At 47.4% G+C, this 18,662-nt stretch overlaps 1 protein-coding gene and 1 long non-coding RNA gene across 8 annotated transcripts in view; one reads left to right on the top strand and one right to left on the bottom strand.

The window, feature by feature from the left end:
• Positions 1–10,914, bottom strand: part of LOC143473596 (complement C3-like) — a 63,754-nt gene extending 52,840 nt beyond the window's left edge. Inside the window, exons 1-3 of one of the 4 annotated variants that reach the window (XM_076970662.1) lie at positions 10,578–10,914; positions 8,747–8,887; positions 8,345–8,625 (exon numbers count right to left, since the gene is read on the bottom strand). The gene's annotated coding sequence lies outside the window, so the exon portion shown is untranslated. Of the gene's footprint in view, positions 1–8,344; positions 8,626–8,746; positions 8,888–9,879; positions 10,007–10,577 lie in introns of those variants that run through there. The other 3 variants (XM_076970659.1, XM_076970661.1, XM_076970660.1) reach the window with 3 other exon arrangements.
• Positions 9,737–17,411, top strand: LOC143473597 (uncharacterized). Of its 4 annotated transcripts, none has more exons than XR_013120577.1 (6): positions 11,457–11,631; positions 12,078–12,179; positions 12,572–13,529; positions 13,614–13,764; positions 14,266–14,760; positions 14,935–17,411. It is a non-coding gene; the product is annotated as an uncharacterized LOC143473597 (long non-coding RNA). The 4 variants fall into 4 exon arrangements; XR_013120576.1 differs by having other exon boundaries at positions 12,078–12,201; XR_013120578.1 differs by lacking the exon at positions 11,457–11,631 and adding an exon at positions 9,737–10,169 and having other exon boundaries at positions 12,078–13,529.
• Positions 17,412–18,662: the final 1,251 nt, after the last annotated feature.

The raw sequence follows: 18,662 nt of genomic DNA, 5'->3' as shown, positions 1-18,662 counted from the left end.
GGTTGTGTCGGAGGTTGTGTATGGGTGTCGGAGGTTGTGTCGGAGGTTGTGTATGGGTGTCGGAGGTTGTGTATGGGTGTCGGAGGTTGTGTATGGGTGTCGGAGGTTGTGTATGGGTGTCGGAGGTTGTGTATGGGTGTCGGAGGTTGTGTATGGGTGTCGGAGGTTGTGTTGGAGGTTGTGTATGGGTGTCGGAGGTTGTGTATGGGTGTCGGAAGTTGCAGGTTGTGTATGGATGTCGGAGGTAGTGTCGGAGGTTGTGTATGGGTGTCGGAGGTTGTGTATGGGTGTCGGAGGTGGTGTATCGATGTTGCAGGTGGTGTATCGATGTTGCAGGTGTAGTATCGATGTTGCAGGTGGTGTATCGATGTTGCAGGTGGTGTTGTGTATGGATGTCGGAGGTTGTGTTGGTGTTGGAGGTTGTGTATGGAGGTTGTGTTGGTGTTGGAGGTTGTGTTGGTGGTTGTGTATGGAGGTTGCAGGTTGTGTATGGAGGTTGCAGGTTAGGGTTAGGTTGTGTATGGGTGTTGGAGGTTGTGTTGGAGGTGGTGTATGGGTGTCGCAGGCGGTGTATGGGTGTCGCAGGTGGTGTATGGGTGTCGCAGGTGGTGTATGGGTGTCGCAGGTGGTGTATGGGTGTCGGAGGTTGTGTATGGGTGTCGGATGTTGCAGGTTGTGTATGGATGTCGGAGGTTGTGTATGGGTGTCGGAAGTTGCAGGTTGTGTATGGATGTCAGAGGTTGTGTATGGGTGTCGGAAGTTGCAGGTTGTGTATGGATGTCGGAGGTAGTGTCGGAGGTTGTGTATGGGTGTCGGAGGTGGTGTATCGATGTCGGAGGTGGTGTATCGATGTTGCAGGTGGTGTTGTGTATGGATGTCGGAGGTTGTGTTGGTGTTGGAGGTTGTGTTGGTGTTGGAGGTTGTGTATGGAGGTTGTGTATGGAGGTTGCAGGTTGTGTATGGAGGTTGCAGGTTGTGTATGGAGGTTGCAGGTTAGGGTTAGGTTGTGTATGGATGTCGGAGGTTGTGTTGGTGTTGGAGGTTGTGTTGGTGTTGGAGGTTGTGTTGGTGTTGGAGGTTGTGTTGGTGTTGGAGGTTGTGTCGGAGGTGGTGTATGGGTGTCGCAGGTGGTGTATGGGTGTCGGAGGTTGTGTCGGAGGTTGTGTATGGGTGTCGGAGGTTGTGTATGGGTGTCGGAGGTTGTGTATGGGTGTCGGAGGGTGTGTATGGGTGTCGGAGGTTGTGTATGGGTGTCGGAGGTTGCAGGTTGTGTATGGATGTCGGAGGTAGTGTCGGAGGTGGCGTATGGGTGTCGGAGGTGGCGTATGGGTGTCGGAGGTGGCGTATGGGTGTCGGAGGTGGCGTATGGGTGTCGGAGGTGGCGTATCGATGTCGGAGGTGGCGTATCGATGTTGCAGGTGGCGTATCGATGTTGCAGGTGGTGTTGTGTATGGATGTCAGAGGTTGTGTTGGTGTCGGAGGTTGTGTTGGTGTCGGAGGTTGTGTTGGTGTCGGAGGTTGTGTATGGAGGTTGTGTTGGTGTTGCAGGTTGTGTTGGAGGTTGTGTATGGAGGTTGTGTTGGTGTTGGAGGTTGTGTATGGAGGGTTGTGTTGGTGATGGATTTTGTGTATGGAGGTTGTTTTGGTGTTGGAGGTTGTGTATGGAGCAGGGTATCTGCACATTTTTAAATCTCAAATTCAATGACTTTTAAGACCTTTTTAATACCTCTCACAAGAAAAAATAATACCAGGGTTGCGAGTGTAAATTGTTGACGGGGGGGGGGGTGCACAACCTCGCGAAGCAACAGCACGCGGGGACCTCGCGCAGGGGCGGAGCCACCGCGATTACGTCATTGTCGGCACGCGAAACCTCGCAACGGTCGCGACGCGTCGTGTATAAACAAAGCTTGAGGGGTTACGGCACATGCAGCACCGTGCGCAGTGCCCTAGTGCCTGTACATTTAAATTGAATGGTCCAATGAAGCCAATTTAAAAATCAGGACATTTCCTCACAGGACGTGAAATACGTCCCGGGAAATACAGACGTTTGGTCGCACTACACAGTAGACAAATCATTTTTGGCACTTTTTTTGACAGTTAAACTGCAGTTAGCAGCGAATGACTCGATATGCATATTACTATTACGAGTGCTATCATATCGCTTGTGTTTTTCAGATTTCATATGAGAATCCAGCGCTTTACAGCCCATTGTACCAAGTTTAAATGTTTTTCGGCAAGTTCACATCGCGCCTCATACGAATCACTGGAAGGTTTCAGCTAGCCACAATATGTTTTCATCCTCCAGCCACTTCACTGAATGGACATTTACCCATGTCTGCATCGGAGCCTTATATTGTTGTTCCCGCCGCAGCCCTCAAATAAGAAAAGCAGCGTGCTGGCAGCTAAAGCATTGTCTGCTGTTTCCACCTGTTAGGTAACGTACTACTGCCATTAGGCGGAGTATACGGCCGTTGCGGAAATGATCTGTGGGATATACATTGGTAAAATAAAACAGAGCAACACACTTTTTAATGCCTCCCCTCCTAAAATTCCAGACATTTAAAGACATTTTTAGACCTTGAATATGTAAAACTAAATTTAAGACATTTTAAGACTTTTTAAGGACCCACGGGTACCCTGGTATGGAGGTTGTTTTGGTGTTGGAGGTTGTGTTTGGAGGTTGTGTGTGGAGGTTGCAGGTTGTGTGTGGGTGTCGGAGGTTGTGTGTGGGTGTCGGAGGTTGTGTGTGGGTGTCGGAGGTTGCAGGTTGTGTGTGGGTGTCGGAGGTTGCAGGTTGTGTGTGGGTGTCGGAGGTGGTGTATGGGTGTCGGAGGTTGTGTATGGGTGTCGGAGGTTGTGTATGGGTGTCGGAGGTTGTGTCGGAGGTTGTGTATGGGTGTCGGAGGTTGTGTATGGGTGTCGGAGGTTGTGTATGGGTGTCGGAGGTTGTGTATGGGTGTCGGAGGTTGTGTTGGAGGATGTGTATGGGTGTCGGAGGTTGTGTATGGGTGTCGGAAGTTGCAGGTTGTGTATGGGTGTCGGAGGTTGTGTATGGGTGTCGGAGGTTGTGTCGGAGGTTGTGTATGGGTGTCGGAGGTTGTGTCGGAGGTTGTGTATGGGTGTCGGAGGTTGTGTCGGAGGTGGTGTCGGAGGTTGTGTATGGGTGTCGGAGGTGGTGTCGGAGGTTGTGTATGGGTGTCGGAGGTGGTGTCGGAGGTTGTGTATGGGTGTCGGAGGTTGTGTATGGGTGTCGGAGGTGGTGTCGGAGGTTGCGTCTGGGTGTCGGAGGTTGCGTCTGGGTGTCGGAGGTTGCGTCTGGGTGTCGGAGGTTGCGTCTGGGTGTCGGAGGTTGCGTCTGGGTGTCGGAGGTTGCGTATGGGTGTCGGAGGTTGCGTATGGGTGTCGGAGGTTGCGTATGGGTGTCGGAGGTTGCGTATGGGTGTCGGAGGTTGCGTATGGGTGTCGGAAGTTGCAGGTTGTGTATGGGTGTCGGAGGTTGTGTCGGAGGTTGTGTATGGGTGTCGGAGGTTGTGTATGGAGGTTGCAGGTTGTGTATGGGTGTCGGAGGTTGTGTATGGGTGTCGGAGGTGGTGTCGGAGGTTGTGTATGGGTGTCGGAGGTGGTGTCGGAGGTTGTGTATGGGTGTCGGAGGTGGTGTCGGAGGTTGTGTATGGGTGTCGGAGGTGGTGTATGGGTGTCGGAGGTTGTGTCGGAGGTTGTGTATGGGTGTCGGAGGTTGTGTCGGAGGTTGTGTATGGGTGTCGGAGGTTGTGTCGGAGGTTGTGTATGGGTGTCGGAGGTTGTGTATGGAGGTTGCAGGTTGTGTATGGGTGTCGGAGGTTGTGTATGGGTGTCGGAGGTTGTGTATGGGTGTCGGAGGTTGCGTATGGGTGTCGGAGGTGGTGTCGGAGGTTGCGTATGGGTGTCGGAGGTTGCGTATGGGTGTCGGAGGTTGCGTATGGGTGTCGGAGGTTGCGTATGGGTGTCGGAGGTTGCGTATGGGTGTCGGAGGTTGCGTATGGGTGTCGGAGGTTGCGTATGGGTGTCGGAGGTTGCGTATGGGTGTCGGAGGTTGCGTATGGGTGTCGGAGGTTGCGTATGGGTGTCGGAGGTTGCGTATGGGTGTCTATGGGTGTCGGAGGTTGCGTATGGGTGTCTATGGGTGTCGGAGGTTGTCTATGGGTGTCGGAAGTTGCAGGTTGTGTATGGGTGTTGGAGGTTGTGTGTGGAGGTTGCAGGTTGCGTGTGGGTGTCGGAGGTTGCGTGTGGGTGTCGGAGGTTGCGTGTGGGTGTCGGAGGTTGCGTGTGGGTGTCGGAGGTTGCGTGTGGGTGTCGGAGGTTGCGTGTGGGTGTCGGAGGTTGCGTGTGGGTGTCGGAGGTTGCGTGTGGGTGTCGGAGGTTGCAGGTTGTGTGTGGGTGTCGGAGGTTGCAGGTTGTGTGTGGGTGTCGGAGGTTGCAGGTTGTGTATGGGTGTCGGAGGTTGTGTTGGAGGTTGTGTATGGGTGTCGGAGGTTGTGTATGGAGGTTGCAGGTTGTGTATGGGTGTCGGAGGTTGTGACGGAGGTTGTGTATGGGTGTCGGAGGTTGTGTCGAAGGTTGTGTATGGGTGTCGGAGGTTGTGTATGGGTGTCGGAGGTTGTGACGGAGGTTGTGTATGGGTGTCGGAGGTTGTGTATGGGTGTCGGAGGTTGTGTATGGGTGGAGGTTGCAGGTTGCGTGTGGGTGTCGGAGGTTGCGTGTGGGTGTCGGAGGTTGCGTGTGGGTGTCGGAGGTTGCGTGTGGGTGTCTGAGGTTGCGTGTGGGTGTCTGAGGTTGCGTGTGGGTGTCTGAGGTTGCGTGTGGGTGTCTGAGGTTGCGTGTGGGTGTCTGAGGTTGCGTGTGGGTGTCTGAGGTTGCGTGTGGGTGTCTGAGGTTGCGTGTGGGTGTCTGAGGTTGCGTGTGGGTGTCTGAGGTTGCGTATGGGTGTCTGAGGTTGCGTATGGGTGTCTGAGGTTGCGTATGGGTGTCTGAGGTTGCGTATGGGTGTCGGAGGTTGCGTATGGGTGTCGGAGGTTGTGTATGGGTGTCGGAGGTTGTGTATGGGTGTCGGAGGTTGTGTATGGGTGTCGGAGGTTGTGTATGGGTGTCGGAGGTTGTGTTGGAGGATGTGTATGGGTGTCTGAGGTTGTGTTGGAGGATGTGTATGGGTGTCTGAGGTTGTGTTGGAGGATGTGTATGGGTGTCTGAGGTTGTGTTGGAGGATGTGTATGGGTGTCTGAGGTTGTGTATGGGTGTCGGAAGTTGCAGGTTGTGTATGGGTGTCGGAGGTTGTGTATGGGTGTCGGAGGTTGTGTTGGAGGATGTGTATGGGTGTCGGAGGTTGTGTATGGGTGTCGGAAGTTGCAGGTTGTGTATGGGTGTCGGAGGTTGTGTATGGGTGTCGGAGGTTGTGTATGGGTGTCGGAGGTTGCGTATGGGTGTCGGAGGTTGCGTATGGGTGTCGGAGGTTGCGTATGGGTGTCTATGGGTGTCGGAGGTTGTCTATGGGTGTCGGAAGTTGCAGGTTGTGTATGGGTGTCGGAGGTTGTGTCGGAGGTTGTGTATGGGTGTCGGAGGTTGTGTATGGAGGTTGCTGGTTGTGTATGGGTGTCGGAGGTTGTGACGGAGGTTGTGTATGGGTGTCGGAGGTTGTGTACGGGTGTCGGAGGTTGTGTACGGGTGTTGCAGGTGGTGTATCGATGTTGCAGGTGGTGTATCGATGTTGCAGGTGGTGTATCGATGTTGTGTTGGTGTTGCAGGTGGTGTTGTGTATGGATGTCAGAGGTTGTGTTGCAGGTGGTGTATGGGTGTCGCAGGTGGTGTATGGGTGTCGCAGGTGGTGTATGGGTGTCGCATGGGTGTCGCATGGGTGTCGCATGGGTGTCGCATGGGTGTCGCATAGGTGTCGCATGGGTGTCGCATGGGTGTCGCATGGGTGTCGGAGGTTGTGTATGGGTGTCGGAGGTTGTGTATGGGTGTCGGAGGTTGTGTATGGGTGTCGGAGGTTGTGTATGGGTGTCGGAGGTTGTGTATGGGTGTCGGAGGTTGTGTATGGGTGTGGTTGTGTATGGGTGTCGGAGGTTGTGTATGGGTGTCGGAGGTTGTGTATGGGTGTCGGAGGTTGTGTATGGGTGTCGGAGGTTGTGTATGGGTGTCGGAGGTTGTGTCGGAGGTTGTGTATGGGTGTCGGAGGTGGTGTATCGATGTTGCAGGTGGTGTATCGATGTTGCAGGTGGTGTATCGATGTTGCAGGTGGTGTATCGATGTTGCAGGTGGTGTTGTGTATGGATGTCGGAGGTTGTGTTGGTGTTGGAGGTTGTGTATGGGTGTCGGAGGTTGTGTATGGGTGTCGGAGGTTGTGTATGGGTGTCGGAGGTTGTGTATGGGTGTCGGAGGTTGTGTATGGGTGTCGGAGGTTGTGTCGGAGGTTGTGTATGGGTGTCGGAGGTGGTGTATCGATGTTGCAGGTGGTGTATCGATGTTGCAGGTGGTGTATCGATGTTGCAGGTGGTGTATCGATGTTGCAGGTGGTGTATCGATGTTGCAGGTGGTGTATCGATGTTGCAGGTGGTGTATCGATGTTGCAGGTGGTGTTGTGTATGGATGTCGGAGGTTGTGTTGGTGTTGGAGGTTGTGTATGGAGGTTGTGTTGGTGTTGGAGGTTGTGTTGGTGGTTGTGTATGGAGGTTGCAGGTTGTGTATGGAGGTTGCAGGTTAGGGTTAGGTTGTGTATGGGTGTTGGAGGTTGTGTTGGAGGTGGTGTATGGGTGTCGCAGGCGGTGTATGGGTGTCGCAGGCGGTGTATGGGTGTCGCAGGTGGTGTATGGGTGTCGCAGGTGGTGTATGGGTGTCGCAGGTGGTGTATGGGTGTCGCAGGTGGTGTATGGGTGTCGGATGTTGCAGGTTGTGTATGGATGTCGGAGGTTGTGTATGGGTGTCGGAAGTTGCAGGTTGTGTATGGATGTCGGAGGTAGTGTCGGAGGTTGTGTATGGGTGTCGGAGGTGGTGTATCGATGTCGGAGGTGGTGTATCGATGTCGGAGGTGGTGTATCGATGTTGCAGGTGGTGTTGTGTATGGATGTCGGAGGTTGTGTTGGTGTTGGAGGTTGTGTTGGTGTTGGAGGTTGTGTATGGAGGTTGTGTATGGAGGTTGCAGGTTGTGTATGGAGGTTGCAGGTTGTGTATGGAGGTTGCAGGTTGTGTATGGAGGTTGCAGGTTAGGGTTAGGTTGTGTATGGATGTCGGAGGTTGTGTTGGTGTTGGAGGTTGTGTTGGTGTTGGAGGTTGTGTTGGTGTTGGAGGTTGTGTTGGTGTTGGAGGTTGTGTTGGTGTTGGAGGTTGTGTCGGTGTTGGAGGTTGTGTCGGAGGTGGTGTATGGGTGTCGCAGGTGGTGTATGGGTGTCGGAGGTTGTGTCGGAGGTTGTGTATGGGTGTCGGAGGTTGTGTTTGGGTGTCGGAGGTTGCAGGTTGTGTATGGATGTCGGAGGTGGCGTATGGGTGTCGGAGGTGGCGTATGGGTGTCGGAGGTGGCGTATGGGTGTCGGAGGTGGCGTATCGATGTCGGAGGTGGCGTATCGATGTTGCAGGTGGCGTATCGATGTTGCAGGTGGCGTATCGATGTTGCAGGTGGCGTATCGATGTTGCAGGTGGTGTTGTGTATGGATGTCGGAGGTTGTGTTGGTGTCGGAGGTTGTGTTGGTGTCGGAGGTTGTGTTGGTGTCGGAGGTTGTGTTGGTGTCGGAGGTTGTGTTGGTGGTTGTGTATGGAGGTTGCTGGTTGTGTATGGAGGTTGCAGGTTAGGGTTAGGTTGTGTATGGGTGTTGGAGGTTATGTCGCAGGTGGTGTATGGGTGTCGCAGGTGGTGTATGGGTGTCGCAGGTGGTGGATGGGTGTCGCAGGTGGTGGATGGGTGTCGCAGGTGGTGGATGGGTGTCGCAGGTGGTGGATGGGTGTCGCAGGTGGTGGATGGGTGTCGCAGGTGGTGGATGGGTGTCGCAGGTGGTGGATGGGTGTCGCAGGTGGTGGATGGGTGTCGCAGGTGGTGGATGGTGTCGCAGGTGGTGGATGGGTGTCGCAGGTGGTGGATGGGTGTCGCAGGTGGTGGATGGGTGTCGCAGGTGGTGGATGGGTGTCGCAGGTGGTGGATGGGTGTCGCAGGTGGTGGATGGGTGTCGCAGGTGGTGGATGGGTGTCGCAGGTGGTGGATGGGTGTCGCAGGTTCTGTATGGATGTCGGAGGTTGTGTCGGAGGTTGTGTATGGAGGTTGCAGGTTGTGTATGGGTGTCGGAGGTTGTGTATGGAGGTTGCAGGTTGTGTATGGGCGTACCTGAATTGTTGGCCTGCCCCACTCCTCCTCTGCTCTGGATCTGGCCCAGTCTGGCCTAGACGGAGGTGTTCCAGTGTGCCAACTCCAACTGTAGTGCCTGTAGTGCCACTAACACACACACACACACACAGACAGACAGATAGAGGGAGAGAGGGTTATCCTCACCGGTCCTGCTCTTTCACAGCTCGGACCAGGTTGGAATCCAGTTGCTGCTCCGCCCTCAGCACACGGTTCAGCTCGGTCTGCTCCAGACGCAGGTCACACAGAGATGGCACTACCTGCTGGGGTCAAAAGGCCCACGTCAGAGGTCACCACTTATTAAGGGCAAAAATGTCATTAAGGAGGAAGAATGTGTCCAGGTATATGCGCATGCGTATGTGTGTGTGTGTGTGAGAGAGAGACCTGCTGGCTATCTCCTCCGATGATGGTCCTCTCTCTCTGGGGAAGGGAGTGGAAGCTCTTCTCTTCCCCAGGCTGCGAGTGCCCGTCCTGGGCTGCAGACAGCTGCCTCTCGCCCCTCTGTGTCAAACGATCCTGGAGCTCCTATGAGGGAGTAGAGCATAGGTTAAAGCAAGAAATTTTCATTTGACTGAAATTTTTTCCTGGCAAAAGACAATGCCAGCAATTACTGACAATGTGGTGTAGTTGGGACAAGGCCTCTTTTGCCTAATTCTACACAATAAACACATTTATAAAGTATATTTATCTAAACAGCCTGTGTAAGGAGAGAAGAGAGAATCTATGAAGCAACAAAATGCAACACCTGAGCAATAAATGTACATAAATGTTTATATAATGGAGTTATCTGGGGGTGCTCTTCCAGAAAATTATTTAAAGATCAAGTCAAATTTAGTGAATCCTGGTGAGTTTTAAAAGGTATGAAGCTCTCTTGTTTTTATCAGATTCACTATCGCAAAAACATAAGCCGTAAGATTACCTGCTTTAAGTAGGTATGTTACAAAAAAATTAAATATCCAAAAATGGCAAATTAAATCACACCACTGGATAGAGCTTTTAAATACAAACAGAACAACACCATCCATGTTAAGCCCTCTGAAACATCCAATTTCAACTTATACAGATACTGCAAACACACACAGAACACACAAACACACCTCTACATGGAGCTACTGTGTATAAAAAGCACATACAAATACTTTCATTCACCTAAAATAAAATAGCTCTAATAATGGGCTTATTTACAGGCTAATACTCGCACGCTCACAGAGAGAGAGAGAAAACAGTCTGCTCCTTCTTATGTTCTTAATGTTGTAGGGGATACTATATTCAAGGCAGACAGAGGTGCATGAATAACTAGTAAATGGTTTGTGTGTGTGTGTGTGTGTGTGTGTAAGAGAACAGAAAAAGCAGGGCAACAAACAGCTGGACTGATGACTGGACCCAAGCAGTGAACACCACACACCATTACCCCCAATACTCCACACATATGAGGACGGTGCAGCCTTTAGAAACACTGCATAATTACCCAGAATTCCTTCACACACTATAAAATGGAGACCCTTTTTAAACCTCACCTCAAGCAATGGAATAAATGCTGCTTCCCTTGAAACAAACACAACCAATTTTGCACATGGCTGAAAATATACAGCAATGTGGATATTCCCCAAGGACATGTGGAAATACAGAGCTGCATTATGACTAGTCAAACACGTATGTCTTGGTGGGGAACTTGGGTAATGTAGTCCCCAATACAGGTACTGGGATTTATATGCACGTGTTTCTGTGGAAGACCATGAGAGTGTGTGTGTGAGCAAGTCTGCATGTTCAAATGCTTGTGTGTCTTCAGGACTCCCCAGATCAAACAGTAGGAATTTTATCAGTGAATGTGTAAATTTGTGTGCGTGTGAAGGAGAGTGAGAGAAAGAAACAAAGAAAAAAAAGAGAGTCTGTGCGAGCCTCTCTTGGCTCAGATAGCAGTGTTTCACTTATTGCGCGCGCGTGTGTGTGTGTTTGAAGGCGTAGAGCACACACACACACACACACTCCATTAGCTACATTAGTCACCTGTTCCTCACATCCTTCAAAGATCAGGGTTAGGAACAGCAGGGTAACGCAGACTACTGCCATTGTAAATCGTACAAAACACAAACACGGCCCGCTCACGTCGCGGTTACGCTCGAGTCTGAGCGCTACACGCCGCGTTTATCCTCCCCAAACTACAGACCTGGACTACATCTCGCACGTACAAGCGACTCAGGACGGGGTGACCTACCTGTTTCATGCCTTTCGTCGTCAAACCACACACAGAGTTGGGGCTTTTTCCGCCAGCGCCGTTTCCCGTTTGTGAGGAACTTGACGTTGCGCGGCAAATACTCGCTCACCAAATCGAATGAATTGTGCAATAATACTAATCGATTCCCTCCTCATACGTAACAAATGGTTGTAATTTAGAGTCAGGGGCGGACTGGCATACATTACTATCGGGGATCAAATATATTTATATAGCGGGCCGATGGGTTAGTGCAATGATCTATATTACTGGATTGGACATGGCCTGTTGCCGCTATAGCTAGCGATGCGCCGCCCTCGGCGCCATTACTATGCATTGAGTCATGTCAGCAAAGCAGTGTAGTTCCTATGTGGGATGTGCATCCATCTGTCACAAAACAGTCCTAGCGCCCTTATTTCTTATCCGATTTTGATAAAATATGGCTTAAATTAAAGGTGAGAATATTGCCGATGTTGTGATATGTAAAACTTCGTATTATCCCAAGAGATAAATTTATAAGCAGTCTGGGAAGTTTTCAATTTAGGTAAAATTTTTACAAAACCTTGCATAAAGCCCTTTTCTTTCACCTGGCTAAAACTAAATAACACATGTATGTCATGTTTTTGATATTCAATCATAATTATGGTAAAAAGTTGTAAATAAATAACTTTGATAAGTTTTAATTATGATCACAATTCTGATATTGAAAGTCAAATTTATGAGTTTATCTCTTTATTTGTCAACTCTCCCCGTTACAGCTGTAGTTTTCATCAATTCTTTAAGTGCAATACCTCTTATATATGTTCAAGTATATGAGATGGCATCAGTGTGGAGGAGCATCTTTGAGCAATACATGGCTAAATGTGCGTGAAATTGCGTCAGATCACCACCAGATGTCACTTATTACTTATACTGAAGCCTTGATGCTTCGAATCATTTTCGGTACAATTTTAAGGAAAGCCTCAAAGCTTCATAAGGCCTCATTTGCCCATCACTAATTGTAACTTTTTACTTCGACAACGTCTTGATGCTGATTCTAAATCCATGACCAAACGAGGTAAATATCGCGAAAATATTAAAAAAAAATATGGAATAGTGGTCTTTAAACTGTGGCGGTATAACGATATCATGTGACATGGGTAAAATGGCGGGCGTAGCATGTCTGAGGTTGTGAAAACTGCCCTGTCTCCTACTGAAAGAACGCACTGCACTGAAATTGAGTGCCTACTGTTTAACTGAGTGTTTGGTACTTTTCAGTTGGGTTGCAATAGTCTCCCCAGTCGTCTATGTATTGAATTCCGTTTTACTTACTTTCATTAAAACCACATTCTCCTGCGCTTGCGTCCAGTCAGCCCGTTTAAATCGTTATCTAATTTATAGCTATTAAACTTTGTTACGGTGGGCCACAACTGCTCACTCCTTCTGTTGTAAATGTCTGCATGTGTGCACACTGGTCTGTTCATTTATTTTCTTTCATTAAGTGCTACTTCTTTCCCCTCATAGGTGCAAGGTAAATCATTAGGAATGGGCGGTTTGACACCGAGGCTTCGAAGCTTGTGTCACTTTCCCCAACACCTGCTGATTCGACACAGTGTACCGGAGCATGTATTGAAGTCGCTACTGTCACGTGACTATGACATTTGAATCTACAAAGTTTTTTCTTTGTCTTTTTAAATTAACATTATATGTCCAAATCTATGTGTATCTAAGTAGAAATCATTCACTTATAATGAATCCATTCAGCCACTTTAAGTTGAACCCATTGACCACACAGATGTGTACATGCACTCACACAGCCGATTATTGCCAATAGAACAGGACTCTATATTAACATTAAGGTGCTGGCACCATGCCTAATGCCAGCCATATACCAACAAAAGCAGGACAAACTCCTTTTAATGCTCTTGATTTCAGAAGAAAGAATGACTAAACATGTGTCTTAATATACTGCGTGTGTATGTATGTGAATTTATTTTCTTTGTTTTGTTTTTATGCAGTGTCTAGACAACAGCTGGATGAAGCCTTACTGGACATGATCATTATTGATTGTCATCGCCAATTGTGGACAATATTTAGCTTTTATCAAGCTATTGGACCCCACGTACATTGTTCCAAGCAGAAAAACGTTGAAGGAGAAACTTGATAAGAAATACAAGGTGACCAAGGTGAATGCTATATCAGAGATGGGGAATAATCTCAATTTCCCCAAACCCACACTGCACCCCACCTTGCTGAAGCTAAAGAAACACTAATGGCTGAATGGGGAATCAGATCCAAAGTTAAAAGCCTGGTAACTGACTGCTGTAAACATGATTGCGTGTTTCAATGACAAGTTTACTGTAATCGAGAAGATGGCTGCACTAAACATAAGCTGATACAGGAGGTGGACACTCGCTGGACCAGTTTGTTCAGCATGTTACAAAGGCTTTATGAACAACGGGAGCCACTGGCAGCATATCTCACCAGCCTGAACACTGATCATGTGGCCTTCTCTTCAGAGGAATTTAAAACAATCAGTCGGTGTGTTCAAGTACTCTGGCTAATCCATCAAGCAACAGTGGAGTTGTCTGAGGAGAAAAGAGTATCTGGCTCTAGTCATTCCTTTGGTCAAGATGTTAAAACACCATAGTGTCAGACAATGTGCCCTTAATACGCATCACATCGGTGCAGAACTGGCCAACATCATCAATTTGAAAGACAAGTTTGCTGTAATCGAGAAGATGGCTGCACTGTCATTATCCACATTGCTAGACCCTAGATACAAACAATTGGGATTTTGTCATCTGAGCAATGCCCAGGCAGCTGTGGACAGGCTAACCAGAGAATGTCCCAGCTTCATTGTGCCTGCAGTGCCCCAGGAATCTGCCCCACCAGATGTACTGGACCAGGATCTCTGGGGCGTTCTGGACAGCCATGAGGAGGCAGAGCAGCGGGAACCCAATGGAACTAGCAGAGGTAAATATTTATTGCCGATTATCTTTGGAAGGATGGATGGATGAAATACTATATTGTAATTATTCTATTTTCCTTCTAATTTAGATACCTAAGAGATGCACACGTGTCAAGGGTGGGGGACCCCCCGAAGTACTGGGCTGAACACAAACCAGTGTATCCTCAACTTTTTCAGGTTGCTCTCCGGTACCTCTGCACCCCAACCTCATCTGTGCCATGTGAAAGTGTGTTTTCAAAGGTGAGAGAAATAGTAAGCCAAAGAAGAAAAAGTCTTAGTCCCAACAGTTATGAAACTTCTTTGTAACACTGTTCATCTAGTCTCAGTTTAGAGCCCATTTGTGGTTTGCAAAAATCTACACCTCTGCTTTACATGGCTGTGTTTGTATTTCACCACACACGTTCAAATGCCAGGGTCACTATGCACTGACATATTTCTTCTATTCATATTCTTTAAAAAATATATATATACTTATATATAGAATGTGGTTTTCAATAATGACAACAACCAAGTATTTATTGAATCACTTTAATAATTAAATATGGTTATCAGCAGATCAGAACAGATATTGGGTGACCAGCGTACAGGCTGTAACAATTTATTTCAGCCACCAGACGTCTCTGGTCCTGATCACAGGCACAATCTGGAAGAAGCTTCCAAAGCTTCAGGGAGGCTTCAGTCGCCAATTACTAAATCATCCCCCTTGTATCTAACTGCTCTTTTTCCTCCATTCTCCCACAGATGCCGATTTACTCTTTGATTTTTCCAACATCGCATCACCACAAAAACCATCCGCACATGATCTGGGAGGATGTATGCATGTTTCACAACAAGCTGGTTCCAGCACTAAACAGTATTTTACTGCACAGTTTCAAGAGGCAGACTGCACTTCACGTGTTGTGGTCTTTGCACCACATCACCATGACTTCTTCAGTCATGCAAAAAAGGACAAGTATCCTACATTTTAACCTATTCATACATTGATTACATGACAGTACTGTGTTCATAAAATGTATTATAATACTCCCATCACACTTGCTTGGTTTCCAGAAATCCAATTCTGCTCACGTCACCTCAAGTCCCTCCCGACACCATGAGGGTGGAAATGACATCATGGTCAAAAGGCATTCACAACCCAGTTACCTCAGAAAACTCAACTTTGCCTTTGATACCACCCCACCACACTCACCAAAAACCCTAATGGACATCCTGCAATATCCAGACCAGTTCCAATGTGTAAGTCCCACCACACTCACTACTTACCCATATGCTCTATTTGAACACACTTTCACTACTGCGCCATGTGTACATTTTGGCTCTAATATTTGCACTTGTATTTTTACATAAACCATATTATGCATTTTAAACTATTACCTAATGATCCTTCTAATATTTTTTTTGAGGGAGCAGAGTCAAGAATTTACAAAAAGCAACATGGCCACACCACTCAGTCTTGTGTGCGGTGTCTGACAAGACGGCTTCATTGCATCTTGCAGTCTGGGGCACCCATACATTCCACATTCAAAACTGGTACCATTTCACTGACGTCTCTGTGCGGATCTTCCTGGGATGGACAACACTGACAATTCCTTACAAGCTCTACCTCACGCCGGCCCATCAGTGGATCCTGTTGCAGAGGACATCATAACCACTGAAGGTGAAATAACAATGGTCGACTTCCAAGTACAACACCTCTGCCCAAATGGACACCCTCAAGAATCTGTAAATTTCTTAGCATTCATCACCAGATGCCAGTCATGCAAAGCATTTTGCAAGACTGCAAAACTTCCTGCTGTGGCACCCTCACACTTGTAAACTGTGCAGGTACTGTAATGCAGCAAGTACGTGAATTTACACACCCCATTAAAACCAGAGAGGTGGACACAAGTGCCGGTGTTGCACCAAAATCTGTGACCGCAGAGACCAAAGATAGAGCCACTGTCACCACCAAGGGGTCCAGAGTCTTTACAACTTGACCAACCACCTGAAGCTCCTTTGAAGATGCTGTTCTAGAGCACTGACTTCAATCTGACTTCTAAGACATTTGTAAGGAACAAAATGTAGGAACAACAATGTTGGCACTATGAAAAGTTAGCAGGAGTGCACTATGGTTTTCTTTGCCTTATTTTATTACTGCTGTTATGTACTACAGCCATTACATCTTTGTACTTACTGTTTCTTTGAATGCATTTTGTTTACAAAATGTACAAGGACTACACCATTGCTTTATGGCAGTGGTTCTCAAACTGTGGTACGCGTACCACTGGTGGTACGCAGAGCACCCCGCGGTGGTACGCCAGATGAGCTCAGAAAATAAAAGATGCTTTGAGTTTTTTTTTTTTTTTTTTTTTACACAACACATTTTTTTAATTAAAACAGAATTATGACAAGTCCTGAAATTCAGAAACTAAAAGGGATGACTCGTATTATTTGCGGAGAAAATGTCGCTAAACAGCTCGATCTGGTGCATCTTTCAAACGACACAGTCACTCGCAGAATTGATGAAATGGCGAACAACGTCAGACAAACATTGACCGAGAGAATTAAAATGAGTAAATGCTTCTCACTGCAGTTAGATGAATCCATAGATGTCGCAGATTTAGCCAACTTGCTCGTTTCCGTGCGATATGAGTATGAGGGCATGTCGCACGAAGACTTTTTGTGCTGTAAACCCCTACCAACACGAACTACAGGAGAACTACATTATAACATATGTGTGTAATGAGCAGGGTTGCCAACTTTCACGCATTGAGCGTGAGACACGCATTTGACCGTCTTCACACGCCACACATCCGATTTCTCACGCCGACAAAAAAAAATCTAGTTTATTTACCTCTGATCCACATCTATGATTCAATGAGTTACTAGTTCGCTCTGGCACCAACCACCGCGATATAATACTTATCTTGTGTCCATTTTACATCCTCCCGGTAACAATTTACGTTCGCCAACCCCCCGTCAACAACTTAAACTCGCCAAACAGCTTTTTCTTTTTTTTTTTGGGGGGGGTGGTACGTGGAGGTTTTTCGTTTGACAGTTGGTGGTACTTTGTGTAAAAGGTTTGAGAACCACTGCTTTATGGCATTATGTACAATTTGATTTCACAATACTTATTGCCACCTTTTGTTACAACTTTTTATTAATAAACATGCATAATCACACATTTCCAACTTTGTGATATTCTACTCCCACTCAACCCAACACTGAATCTCATGCAAATTCTAACTTTGAACATGTGCTCTCTTCCTCCCAATTTACTCTTCTCTGTAACAATCTTGCAGTCTGCACACCATTTTACTATGTCTCAATGTCTCAACACTTCCACTCTCACACCTGCCCTTACATACCTCTTCCAAATTTCAGTAGTTACACTCACACGCCTACCTACAGGCGTCACATACACAGGGTTGCCAACTCACGCATTGTCAGGCCTGCCTCCCTCCTGTTGGTCATGTCTTCCGTTTGTCTTTTATTTTGAAATTCCTCATTGTGTCTGACTTCACTCCCCTGCCTTGTTTTCTGCCCCTCGTTATTGCTTTCTGCTGTGTCTTGTTGAGTCCCTTGGTTGGTTAGTGTATTTAAGTCTTGTGTTTAGTCTCTTGTGTTGTCGGTTATTGTAAGTACTTCTTGCTCGTATACCTGTTGGTTTCTTGGTGTTCTCTGTTTGTATTTTTAGCCTGTTTGTACTCTGTTCTTTGATGTTCTCTTTCAGTTGTACTTCAGATTGTGGTTTTTCTAGTTATATGCTTGTTGATGTCTTTCCTTTTCTGTAGTCATGTTCCCCCAGTTATGTTAGTGTTTGGTTCCTATGTTAGATGTTGTTTGATGATTCTTGGTGTATGTTTTGTGTGCTTTGTGTATATGTATCATTAAACCTTTGTTCAGTCCGCATCTGCGTTCAGCCCTCTGTCCTAGTTGTCACACGCATAGAGCGTGAGACACACACATTTGACTGTCTTCGCACGCTCACACATTCGATTTCTCACGCTGTAAAAAAATTAGTTTATCTAGTCTATTTACCTCTGATCCATATCTATGATTCAATGATTTACTAGTTCGCTGTTAGTTTATGGTAATGGACCCAAGTGCCTAGTTCGTGTTAACTCGCATGCAACGCAATAAACGAGAGAAAACCAAAACACTCGTGGAAATATTCGATGCGGATAATGGGGGAGAACTGAAAATAATCGTGGATATTTGATGCGAAAAAAAAAAACCGAGAGAACGGAAATAGTCGCGGAATAAAATCAACGTGGACTAAACGGGGAGAACTGAAACCAAAGAGCAACAAAATACGCCAGGGGAAGCAACTGGCTGGCAAACACCGCGAAGAACAAAAAAACCCTTCCCAAAAACAAAACCAAATTGTATAGGAAAAAATGACAGTGGGAGGAAAACTTGAGAAGCCAGGAAGTGGCGCAGGAGGCAAGTACTCGAATAGACAGAATAACAGAAGAAAAAATAAAACTTGAGACAGGGTGGTGAGACACCTTAATGCAGAAAGAAACAGGCTGAAGTTTGGCAGCAAAGTAGACCGACAACTCAGCAGTGAGACACTGCATCTGTCTTCCTTAAAAAACAAGGAAGACAGGTGCAGGTCATCACCGCTGATTGGGCTGTGGTGTGACTCGTGGATTCCTCCTGGTGGCGACAGAAGGATCGCCCCTGAGCCAGCCCTGACTGTGGGATTCCTAGTATTTTTGTAAGGTTTTTACTTGAGGCCAAATAGAGACAAAAGGGAAGAGGCAGACCCAAAAGATAGCGCTCCATATCTCTCCAAAGAGAGCCACCTTTTTCTGTAAAGTAAAACATTAACCCCCTTACCTGTGCTGCCTAATAATACCAAAGGATATTGGGGCATCTAAGTCCAACAGTACAACAGTGACATGCAGCCTAGATTGCCTATTGCTCCAAAGAAAACTAAGAGTCTTTAAGTAAGAAAATAAATTACTTGAAGGAGGTAATGCAGATTTTGCATGTATCTCCTTTTTTTTAATGTATTAGCAACATTGGTATAGATGCCCATTTGTCAACTGAATTTGAAATGTCTTGTAACAAAGGTTTGTAGCTATATTCTCTAAACTTGGTACAATCTGAATGCCTAAATATGTGAAACATTCCTCAACTTTGAATTGGTG

This window comes from Brachyhypopomus gauderio, chromosome 13 (assembly GCF_052324685.1).
Source record: "Brachyhypopomus gauderio isolate BG-103 chromosome 13, BGAUD_0.2, whole genome shotgun sequence".
Taxonomy (NCBI): domain Eukaryota; kingdom Metazoa; phylum Chordata; class Actinopteri; order Gymnotiformes; family Hypopomidae; genus Brachyhypopomus; species Brachyhypopomus gauderio.
Note: the sequence above shows the minus strand (reverse complement) of the source record. Positions and strands in the feature narration are given on the sequence as shown.